Consider the following 12,831-nt stretch of genomic DNA (forward strand, 5'->3'; position numbering starts at 1 on the left):
ATATATATATATATATATATATATATATATATACGTATTCTACAATGTATATGAGTTCTAATATATATATATATATACTTAATTATAGAAAATGGTTATTAAAGAATTTGTAAGAGTTTAATGTTTAATATATATATTAATGAAAAGTCATTATTTATATATATAAATATAAATAAAATAAAAAACTAAAAATTAGAAATAATGATTAGTGGTGAGTTGAAGTTTTAAACAATAATGAGGGTGGTCGATAGTAATATCGGCCACCCCCCTTAATTAAAGGGAGGGGTCGGTATTACCACCAACCACCCCTCCTCCCTTTTTGTTTACAACTACCCCACATGGCGATAAACACCAAACACTCCACCTCTTATTTAAATAAACCGATGTGTGATACTCCATGTTGCAAACACCGACTATATCGCAAGTTAAGGGTGGTCGACTAGGCACGTAGGCTAGCAACTAATGCAGACTTAGAGACTTAGCAGCGAAGGCAATGATCATGCACATAAAAAAAACTTAAGTGTTTACATTGCATGCTACTCGATGATGTAGAAGAGGAAGTCGGTAGATGTACAAGGAATTAGTCCACGTAACTGTAGACTCATCAACCAACAGACACTCCTCATCGTAGATAACTCCCTCATTTCATGAAGAAAGACATCGACTGCTAGTTCCTCAGTTAGCTTAGGAATATAATCCACGATCTGTGGCATATAACTGCAGAGAGAAATGAATTATCAGGCACGTGTGCCATGGAATTAGGAAAGCCAACGATAGTAAGTTGATGCATAGTCGACTCATGCACTTCAAACTGCAGAAAATATAACTAGAATTGCCATCTCTGTTAGACGTGTAGACTTGAGAGAGAGAGTTAAATGGAAGACTCAACGCATGCAAAAGAAGACTTCAAATCAACCAGCATAACCGAGCCTCTAATTTGGGAGAGATCATGGGAGAATTTAGGATAAATAGAGATGTAGGATAGAAAGATAAACACACAAGGAAAGACACAGGAGAGAGGAATAATGAGAAGAAAAGATTAGAAAGAATAGAGAGAAAATATTAGGAGATTAGATAAAATAGAATAATGGAGATTTTGATGTGTTTATGACCGAGTCGTAAAAGATCAATGATGAGCATCTCCGATTTAGTGTCGAACTTAGAAAGTTACGCTCGTGAATGAGTGTTAATTCTTTATTATTATCAGAGGAATTTCTAGAATATAGAAAGGATATGGACTAGGAATAGAGAGCTTGTGAGATAGAAGAGCACCAAAGAGGAAAGCATTGAAATCCAGACATATTGTAGACAACTTGAAGTTATCAAGGATCGTAATAGCCATGGATCGCGCTTCTTGAGGTAGGCTCAAATCTAGTATGTTTTGTTGAAAGGATTTAAGAGATTAAGAATGATCTAGATTTATATTTATGAAATATTCTAATGGAAGAGTTAGAGTTACAATATCAATCAATTTATAATTGTTTAAATTACGATCATGCAAATATAGATGCATTAATGATATATTTTATGAAAGTTGGTTGATAAAACTTAGTGAAACTCTTAGAAATTAGATCACCCAATCCTCTAGAAACAGAGTCAGAGGATAGAAAGAGAAACTTTGGAATTGAACTATGAAAAAGATGAGATATTAGGATTATGATTTATTAAATAGCAGTGTTTGAGAAAAGAGGTAAATGAACCAGAACACATGGGATTATAGAGAGCTTAGGCGATATAAACTTAGAATTCTAAACCATAAGAAATGGAATGCACATTAATGATTAAGTTATTTAAATGTTTTGATAATTGAATAAAAGAATGTGTGCTCATTCTATTCAAATTTTATGTAAAGATACATACATGTGTTACACCTTCTTAATATTTAATTCCTGTCTTTAAACTGCTTGAAAGATAGAAAGGAAAGATTGTTTTCTTTTAGATGTATATTTGTTTATTCATGAAAGATTGCTTCCTGTCAGATAGGATTGGTAGTAATAAAATATTGATTCTTTCAAATTTTATTTAATGAAAGATTGTCTTCTTTAGCATTGTAATTTATCTTACAAGAAATAGGAAGCTAGAATTGAAAGGCAAAATATTGTCTTCTTACTTTGTATTTATTCGAATGATGTTGATGAAATTATAATTGCTTTTCAAATTATGAAAGATTGTATTCATTTATGAGAAAGTAAGGAAATAGTGTTTAATTTACGAAAGTGATAGGAAAGATGTTATATCAGTTAGTTAAAAGATTGTTGTGGGAACCAAGCTATGGATAGGCTTGTGTATAGAAAGTTACCTTCCGGGACGGTTGCCGAATATGAATTCTTAGAGAGAATAGTTGCTTGTTCCAACTATTTATTTTTGCTGTGCATGGCATTATACTCAAGCGAGTAATTATTTGAATTATCCATAGAAATAGATGGAATTCTTTATTTTATGCTCTCTACCATATCCTTGATTGATAGTGAATGCTTGTTTCTTGAAAGAATTAGAAAAATGAAAATGCTTGTATCATCTAGGCATGCACCAGATTCCCTCTTGCCTTTCGAATTCTTTGGTTAAAACAATTTGTGCAGGGTCGGGTATTCTTGATTGACCGAGAATTCCGGGGAAGCATAAGCTTCAGGGTTGGGTGGAAAAAGCGTTTGAATCTTGTTCTCGTCTTCATGCTAAAGATTGCATTGGTGATAGCTTGGGTTGCAGATCAACGGATGCATCTCACCCTTTACTTTGTATTACTTTGTTATTGAACTTACGACAACTTGAAATGCGTAAGTATTGTATACTACTTTTATTGATTTTTGGAATAAAGAATCTTTATCTTTTTTAGAAATTTCGTGTTTATTACGATTTAAATGGAATGATTAAATGAAGCTATGGATGGAAATTTGGAATGAAATAGACTTATTAACTGATCTATGTGTTTATTTAAGAATAAAGAGTATTTTGGCTATTATTGAAGTTAGCTCGATTTACGTCTTTACATTTTAATTGAATAAAAAAATGTATGCTCATTCTATTCAAATTCTATGTAAAGATATGTACATGTGTTACACCTTCTTGATATTTATTTCCTATCTTTAAATTGCTTGAAAGATAGAAGGGAAAGATTGTTTTCTTTCAGATGTATATTTGTTTATCCATGAAAGATTGCTTCCTGTTAGATAGGATTGGTAGTAATAAAAGATTGATTCTTTCAAATTTTATTTAATGAAAGATTGTCTTCTTTAGCATTGTATTTTATCTTACAAGAAATAGGAAGCTAGAATTGAAAGGCGAAATATTGTCTTCTTACTTTGTATTTATTCAAATGATGTTGATGAAATTATAATTGCTTTTGAAATTACGAAAGATTGTATTCATTTATGAGAAAGTAAGGAAATAGTGTTTAATTTACGAAAGTGATAGGAAAGATGTTATATCAGTTAGTTAAAAGGTTCTTGTGGGAACCAAGCTATGGATAGGCTTTTTAATGAAAGTTACCTTCTGGGATGGGTGCCGAATATGAATTCTTAGAGATAATAGTTTTTTTTTCAACTATTTATTTTTGCTGTGCATGGCATTATACTCGACCGAGTAATTATTTGAATTATCCATAGAAATAGATGGTTTTTTTAATTTTATGCTCTCTACCATATCCTTGATTGATAGTGAATGCTTGTTTCTTGAAAGAATTAGAAAAATAAAAATGCTTGTATCATCTAGGCATGCACCAGATTCCCTCTTGCCTTTCGAATTATTTGGTTAAAACAATTCGTGTAGCGTCGGGTATTCTTGATTGATCGAGAATTTCGGGGAAGCGTAAGCTTCAAGGTTGGGCGGAAAAAGCGCCTGAATCTTGTTCTCATCTTCATGCTAAAGATTGCATTGGCAATAGCTTGGGTTGCAGATCAACAGATGCATCTCACCCTTTATTTTGTATTACTTTGTTATTGAACTTACGACAACTTGAAATGCGTAAGTATTGTATACTAATTTTATCGATTTATGGAATAAAGAATCTTCATCTTTTTTAGAAATTTTGTGTTTATTACGATTTAAATGGAATGATTAAATGAAGCTATGGATGAAAATTTGGAATGAAATAGACTTATTAACTGATCTATGTGTTTATTTAAGAATAAAGAGTATTTCAGCTATTATTGAAGTGAGCTCGATTTACGTCTTTACATTTTAATTGAATAAAAGAATGTGTGCTCATTCTATTCAAATTCTATGTAAAGATACGTACATGTGTTACACCTTAATATTTAATTCCTGTCTTCTAACTGCTTGAAATATAGAAGAGAAAGATTGTTTTCTTTCAGATGTATATTTGTTTATGCATGAAAGATTGCTTCCTGTCAGATAGGATTGGTAGTAATAAAAGATTGATTCTTTCAAATTTTATTTAATGAAAGATTGTCTTCTTTAGCATTATATTTTATCTTACAAGAAATAGGAAGCTAGACTTGAAATGTGAAATATTGTCTTCTTACTTTGTATTTATTCGAATGATGTTGATGAAATTATAATTGCTTTTGAAATTATGAAAGATTGTATTCATTTATGAGAAAGTAAGGAAATAGTGTTTAATTTAGGAAAGTGATAGGAAAGATGTTATATCAGTTAGTTAAAAGGTTCTTGTGGGAACCAAGCTATGGATAGGCTTGTGTATGAAAGTTACCTTCCGGGACGGGTGCTGAATATGAATTCTTAGAGAGAATAGTTGTTTTTTCAACTATTTATTTTTGCTGTGCATGGCATTATACTCGACCGAGTAATTATTTGAATTATCCATAGAAATAGATGGATTTTTTTATTTTATGCTCTCTACCATATCCTTGATTGATAGTGAATGCTTGTTTCTTGAAAGAATTAGAAAAATGAAAATGCTTGTATCATCTAGGCATGCACTAGATTCCCTCTTGCCTTTCGAATTATTTGGTTAAAACAATTCGTGCAGCGTCGGATATTCTTGATTGACCGAGAATTTCGAGGAAGCGTAAGCTTCAAGGTTGGGCAGAAAAAGTGCCTGAATCTTGTTCTCGTATTCATGCTAAAGATTGCATTGGCGATAGCTTGGGTTGCAGATCAACAGATGCATCTCACCCTTTACTTTGTATTACTTTGTTATTGAACTTATGACAACTTGAAATGCGTAAGTATTGTATACTACTTTTATCGATTTATGGAATAAAGAATCTTTATCTTTTTTAGAAATTTCATGTTTATTACGATTTAAATGGAATGATTAAATGAAGCTATGGATGGAAATTTGGAATGAAATAGACTTATTAACTGATCTATGTGTTTATTTAAGAATAAAGAGTACTTCGGCTATTATTGAAGTGAGCTCGATTTACGTCTTTACATTTTAATTGAATAAAAGAATGTGTGCTCATTCTATTCAAATTCTGTGTAAAGATACATACATGTGTTACACCTTCTTAATATTTAATTCCTGTCTTTAAACTGCTTGAAATATATATAGTCTCGTGAGTATCAAATTTTAACAGTATAAGTTTCCCAAAATGATCATTACAATACCAGTGATATAGAATACATAACAAGTGAACCTTCAAAACCACCGGATACGCCAACATTAGGGTTTTTGTTAAGCTATTTTCATGCAAGATACGGTGAATACAAAAAGAAAAACATAGAGAAATGCATGAAAGAGATAACAAATAAAAACCCTAATATAAATGAAGGTTTTTGCACTTCTTCTTTCCAAAAGATAAATACATGAATAGAAAAGAGGGCATAAAATGGACATACCATGCTGCATGTAGCCACTTCAGACTAATGAAATCCAAGCTCAGAGCCTTAAGCAAGTCCTCAAAAGATGAAAGAAAGAAAAATGAACAAATACTTTGTTTTAGGGTTTGATGGGATTTTTATTTATTTTTCATAAAATAAATAATGCATGCGTTGTTTCCCCATGAAAGACTATAGAGTCTTTTCCTAAGTTGTGATATATTGCCCATGCAAAGATAAGTAAAATTAAAATATAAATTGCTTTTATTCTTTTTGGTAATAAATATTTTAAAATGGCTCTATTAAAACAATTAAAATAATTATCCAAATAGAGTTATTTTAAAATTAATTTCATTTAATAATTTAATATATTTTATTATAAACAATTATATTAATTATTTTAATAAAAATATATTAAATAAGAAAAGAAATTTTATAAGCTCATGCAAAATTTGAGTAGGAGCTATATTTGGCAATATGCGGCATGAAGGGGGGATATTTTTATTTTTCTTGGCTATTTTTGGTAGCTCAGAGGTCCATTCAGTTTTTAGAGAAAGGGGTGCTTTTTTAGTGGCTATTATTAGCAGTTGCAGCAGTTCTATATTATGCAAGGAGTGTCATTTCCATGTAGGTTGGATCAGACAACTATTTTTAGTAGCAGAGACTATTTTGTGGACTTTTGCATGCTATTTTAGGCAAATTCTCCTAGGGTTTACTCATGCATATTTTTCAGTTCAGAGGCTCAGTTATGCACATTTCACTATTCTTGGAGTTTATTTTCTATATATTCTTCTTTCCTCTTCATTATTTGGGAGCTCTTTTTCTTTCCACAACATGATTGGGGACCAATTTAGCCCCTTTCACGCTCCAGGACAATATTGTATCTCTTTTTTCTAAGATTGTAACAACAACACTCCTTTATTTTCAGTAAAATAGCAACATTTTCTTTCTTAATACTTCTTATATTGTGTTATTAAAAGGATAATTTGATGATTTATTATGATTTATCTTTTCATTTTTAAATTTGTCTCATTCAATCAGAATTTAATGTGAGTAGTTGCATGATAGGTGCAGGTTGTAGATTGTGCGAGCTGATTTTAGTGATTTGTAGTTGTGAAAACAATATGTTCTCCTTCAACCAAATTCTAAATTCAATCCTTTCTATGAAATATTGATGCACTTGCATGCTTAGTTGAGTTGTGAGTAATTGAAGCTATTTGTTGAAGGTTTTGTGAGTTAAGTAGTTATAGGTTTCAAAAACAACTTTTGGTGCATCATCTTGTAGGATAGGTTTAATTTCAAAATTCTTTCTATCCCTTTTCCCTATAGGAAGCTATTTGCAGGAGATTCATCAGATAGGAAGCCAACTTGATCTCTGGAGGTCTACTTTCACGATAGGCATACCCACAGGCCTGAAAGTATTTCTATGTTTCATAGGATTGCTAGGCTTCATACTTAGCATCATGAGAGAAATCTTTCGTGACAACATTAACCAACTTGAAAATGCAAATGTACTTCAAAATTTTCAAATTAGAAGGTGCCAATAGTGGCTCTAATTGGGGACACATTCCCCTTGTGGGAATGACAAGAATTTAGAACTCTATGGCCTAGACTAGGTGCCTACTCCATTGGACGAATCAACCACTATGTACTCTACTCAATACTCAAAACCAAACTTCAAACTTCATTTGGTGGCCCTAGGCCACAAAAATTGAAGAACTTCTACTTTCCTAGATATCATACAATTTGTTCTCATATGGTTGCATTACATTTAGCCTATTTATACCACTGACAAGTACCTGACTATATACACCATTGATAACTTCTTTCATCATTTCATTGCAATCAATAATGTTAGCATATTCTTTGTCAATATGTACTTTAAAATTAGGCCTAAATTGATAAATTTCATAATCATATGACAAACATATGTCATATCCATTAGCTAGTGTTATTAATTTTAATGCAATCTTGTCTACTACTTTGTTCATTATTGTATTCAAACAAATGTGCACCTATTTGATTTGAAAAATGACAGCACTCAAAGTCCACCACATAAATGATATCATTAATTTTGATTTCAGTTTTTTTTTTCACATGAAACTTGAAACTATCATATTTACCCTTTTACACATTATGAAAATAATCTTCAGATATATGAAAATAGAAATAATCACATACTAGATTACTATATAACTTCATTTCATTGTACTAGCAATGATAATTATCAGGAAATTTTAATTCATCCACATTCTTACTCATTCCAACATTTTGTAAATAAAATGTGTTTGTATCTTCAACATCTAAAGTATGCTCAAATGTATACATCTTTGGTTCAAAGATGTAATCTAAGACAACTTTATAATCATCATTTATAATCATATGAACAATTTCATAGGAAGGCTCAAACAAATCAAAGAGCACTCTATAATCTAGACCTTTATAAGGTTCCAAGCTTTTATGTCTATCAACATCTTTAGATTCATCATCATCCCCTACTTCCCTATCATAAATTTCATCAACATCAATCAAGAAGAAATAGTAGTCAACTTCACTTGTCACTTTATCTTGTAATTTTTTTACATTTATGTCTAAAATTTAGGTCATATCAATTTCTTCTAAGATACCTTGGTCTGAAATATTTTCAATGTCTTTAATACCCTCAATTGATGATGACACTAACTCTTCATCCATATGATCATCACGATGCATATTTAAACTAGTCAATAGTGAACATACACTTTCAACAACATGCATACCACTATCACCTTTAGCTACGAGAAATGATCCCATCTCAGTCTCATGTAGGCCCTTTTGAACATGGATAAACATAGGACCTTGACCAACTTCGGGATATTCTTCATCAATGTAAACAATATGTTTGGAATCAAATGAATTATGTTCATCTTTGAAACACCATAAAATGGTTAGTCTGGGGCTTAGTCAAATCAACATAGAACAAAACCATTAAAAAGAATTATCAAGAAAGATTAAGCATAGAAGTATATGAGAGATAAAAACCAATAAACATTAAGACTTCACTCATGATGCTCCCTATGCCATTAGCTCTCCCTTGTTCCTCTCCTCTTCAAGTTCCCAAATGAGTGTAGCTCTCAGCTTTTAGCACTAGCCATGGATGCCATATGAAGATTCAAGATGGTTGGATGTGATAAACAAATGCTATGCAAGTGTAGCTAGTGATGCTATGAAAAATCTCTATGCTAATACCAGTATAGCAACAATACTCTAATGATTCCTTCTTTGCTTGAGGAGAAGGGTTCTATTTATAGAAGAAATGGGGAAATGAAGGGTTAAGATTGAGAAATCTTAACAAGGGTTAGGATTGAAAGATATTCAATCCATGTGAGACTTTCAACCCAATCCCATGTTGACAAGTGTCACCATGAGGAGGCTTGAGAGGAGAGATAAGGAGCATTAAATGCTTGAGGGGACATGATGGTTACCCGAGGGGGCTGGGTTAGGGTTAGGTTAGTGGATATTCCTTTTATCCAAGGGATAAATGATTGTGCAAGGGTTAAATGGTTACCTTAGTCAAAGAAATAAATGCTTTGAAGAGACCCATGAGTCAAAATGATGGTTAAGTTAGAGGAAAGTCTCTAACCAAAGGTAAAAGGTGAGTTAACCATAAATGGTTATGTAAGAGCCTTTAATGGTTTGGAAGACTTTAGAGGTTAACCATTTGAAGACATAAAGCCTTTAATGATTATTGAAGACTTTGGAGGTTTTTGAGAAGTGACTTCCTTTTATTTAGGAATGTGACAATGATTAGGATAGGATTAGGCTAATTAGAAGGAGTTAGAATAATCTAGAAGGGATTTAGGCATGCAAGTGGATTTTGTAGGAGAATGCAAGTGGGAGGAATTTTGGGATTTTCAATTGAAGTAAAATCATTTATTTCAATTAAATGGTGTAATTTGCATTTGAATAGATATTTAAATAAATATTAATTTATTTAAATGTGAATGTCAATTTTGGATTTTATTTAAATAAATCTTAATTTATTTATATGAGAAAAAAGAAGATAAAGCATTAAATGCTTGAAGACTTTGAGGGAAACCATTAAAGGCTTAAGAAGACTCTAGAAAGAAGCCATTAAGTTTGAAGACTTTAAGGGAAACCATTAAAGGCTTGAGAAGATTTTAGAAGGAAGCCATTGAGTTTGAAGACTTTAAGGGAAACCATTAAAGGCTTGAGAAGACTCTAGAAGGAAGCCTTTGAGTTTGAAGACTTTAAGGGAAACTATTAAAGGCTTGAGAAGACTCTAGAAGGAAGCCATTAAGTTTGAAGACTTTAAGGGAAACCATTAAAGGTTTCAAGTGGGTGAGGATAAATAGGATTTTAAAAAAATAATTTATTTATTTAAAATAGTTGTACAACTTGCATTTGTAGTAAAATGCAAGTGGGTGGAGGATAAAGGTAATTTAAATAAATGTTAATTTATTTAAATGTGAGAGATGGGATTTTGGGGGATTTAAATAAATATTAATTTATTTAAATGTGAGAGAAGATTAAATTTTTTATTTATTTTTGATAAAAGTGGGCAAGCCACTAAACTATAATTTATTAATTTTGAATTTTGAAAATACAAACGGGTTCAAAGGGCATATCGGCAAGAAAGAACCTGCAAGAAAACCTCCGGTTGTGGCCCCGAAAAGTAAATTTAAAACCCCATAAACCCAATTACATATCTGATTATGATCCCTCTCCCATTACATAGCCTTTCAAAGATATACATATCATTATCCAAAAAAAACCCCATATACCCAATTACATATTTGAAATTGATCACCCTCCCATTACATGACTTATTGAAGATATACATATCATTATCCAAAATTATGAGGAGTAATCTATATACTAAGCTTTCCATGAAGATATATCAACCGATCAAAACCTTGCATCAAAAAAAGACATCAACATATCTGCACACATAGTTAGTTCTGAAACCAAGAGCTTGATCTCTCAACAGGGGGCTCTCTATCCATGATCAAAGGAGGAATGCTCTGCAAGGGAGATTCTAACCGCGGAGGAGCTAAAGCCAAAAAACCAAAAGAGAGAAGAGAATGTAAACCTGTAAGCACCACTAAGGCTTTATCCACAAACTATGAGGGAACCGATTCTAGCAAGGATTCAAAAGCATGCAATGTGTCCCCCAATCTATCACATAATAACCCCATTCTAAAATCGAACAATAAAACTCCACAGTTCCCATTATCCAGTAGATTAGAGTGAGGAAGAAAACCCCCGTAATAAAAAGAGCCCAGCTCAAAATGATAATTATCCAATGCAGAACTAACAAGCTCCTAGGAGAAAATCGAGGGAGAGATAAACGTATGAACCAAGAGGTGGAGTAAATCCTTATCAAGAAAAATATCATAGCAAACAGTAAGAAATCGAGACAAAATCTCAGAGCCAGAAAAGGAAAGACCAGACTGCAACCAGAGAGATCCTAGCAACCTGCGAACCTCAAAATCCACCTGAGGAGTAAGCAAATAGAACACTTCCCCAAGCATTTTAGAATTATTACTGGGAGCCTCATTTTCCCTCTCAATCGGGCATTCGATAATGACCCTATATCTTGCAAGAGAAACAACATTTGACATATGAAACAGAGCTCAAAAGAGAATAATCCAAGCATTTACTATTGTATTGAGAACGAAATTGGCTTTTAAAGACCAGTCACCACAAAAAACATGAACCAAGATAATCATGGTACTTCAAAAATATAAATAAATCCAATTGAAGAAAGATTAAAGCTCATACAAGATAAACCATAAATAATGGACTTCGCATGAGGGTGGCGGCTGAAACAAGTACTTCATATCCCAACCTGTGCCACATAACAAGCAACACACTCCTTATCATAATAGCTTCATAAAAAGCCATGGATGATTACCGAAACACATTCCCTTTGTACATCATAGAACAGTAAAGCTTTTAAAACACACGAGTGAGGATAAAGCATATCCAAAAATACCAAATCATAACCGTGAAACCAATCTACTGATAGGGCGCCACCTTAATACCATAACAAGTACCACCCTTGCTGCTTATGACAGATCATAAGCATACTCAATAGCCAACTAGGAATTGCCTACTAAGCATGCTTACCACCTGCGCATAAACCCCAAACATGCTACCTTCTTAAGGTATAAGGGCACTGAAGGACTTTTTATGAGAACATATTTTAAGAAAAACCAAGAAAATTTAATGCAAATGTTTCAGAAGGGAAGGCGGGAACTCATCCATACTTATATCCTGCAAGTTTGCGTTAGTGTCAATGGCTAAATTTGCCAAAAAATCTGCTATTATATTAATTTCTCTGAAGCAATGGGTGATCAAAAAGGAATCAAAGAAAGCCAATTGTTGTAAAATTAACTCTAGGACATATTGTTATTTCCAACAATTAGATTTCTTCTTCATAACACATTGGATGGTTACCATCGAATCCCCTTCAATTAGAAGATCCTTGATACCCAAGGATATAGCCATGTCCAAACCCAGTGACAGGGCCTTAAATTCTGCGAAATTATTGGACTTATACCCAATAGCATGACATCTAGCCTGGACAATATTCACATGATGATAAAAAAACACCATACCTACCCCTGCCAAACTAGGATTTCCACGAGAAGCACTGTCAAAATTCAATTTAAAATGCATATTAGGAGGGGGCTTCCAAATAGCCAAATGTCTTTTGGTTAAAGCATTACTCTTTCTCAAAATGGAACCATGAGAAGGTAAGGTAGATAATAGCTTCCAGACCCTAGTCACCCTACTATCCCAGTGCGAAAAAGAAGAGAGATTTTTGAGGTTCTTAAAGATATAAGACAAGACAACTTCTGAAATAGAGGATTCAATTTTTAGTAAAACCTCCTCAAGAGAAGAGCTATTCTTCTTAAAGATCCTATTATTCCTTTCTAGTCAAATGTTCCATATTAATATGGAAGGGGAAGCAATCCAAAGACAAGCATAGAAGGATGAAGCAAATAGAAGAGGCCAAGCTCTGAAGTGTGAAATAAGATCTTTCCCTATTACAAAAGACAGGTTCAATTTGCCAAAAAGCCA

This window comes from Cryptomeria japonica, chromosome 7 (genome assembly GCF_030272615.1).
Source record: "Cryptomeria japonica chromosome 7, Sugi_1.0, whole genome shotgun sequence".
NCBI lineage: Eukaryota > Viridiplantae > Streptophyta > Pinopsida > Cupressales > Cupressaceae > Cryptomeria > Cryptomeria japonica.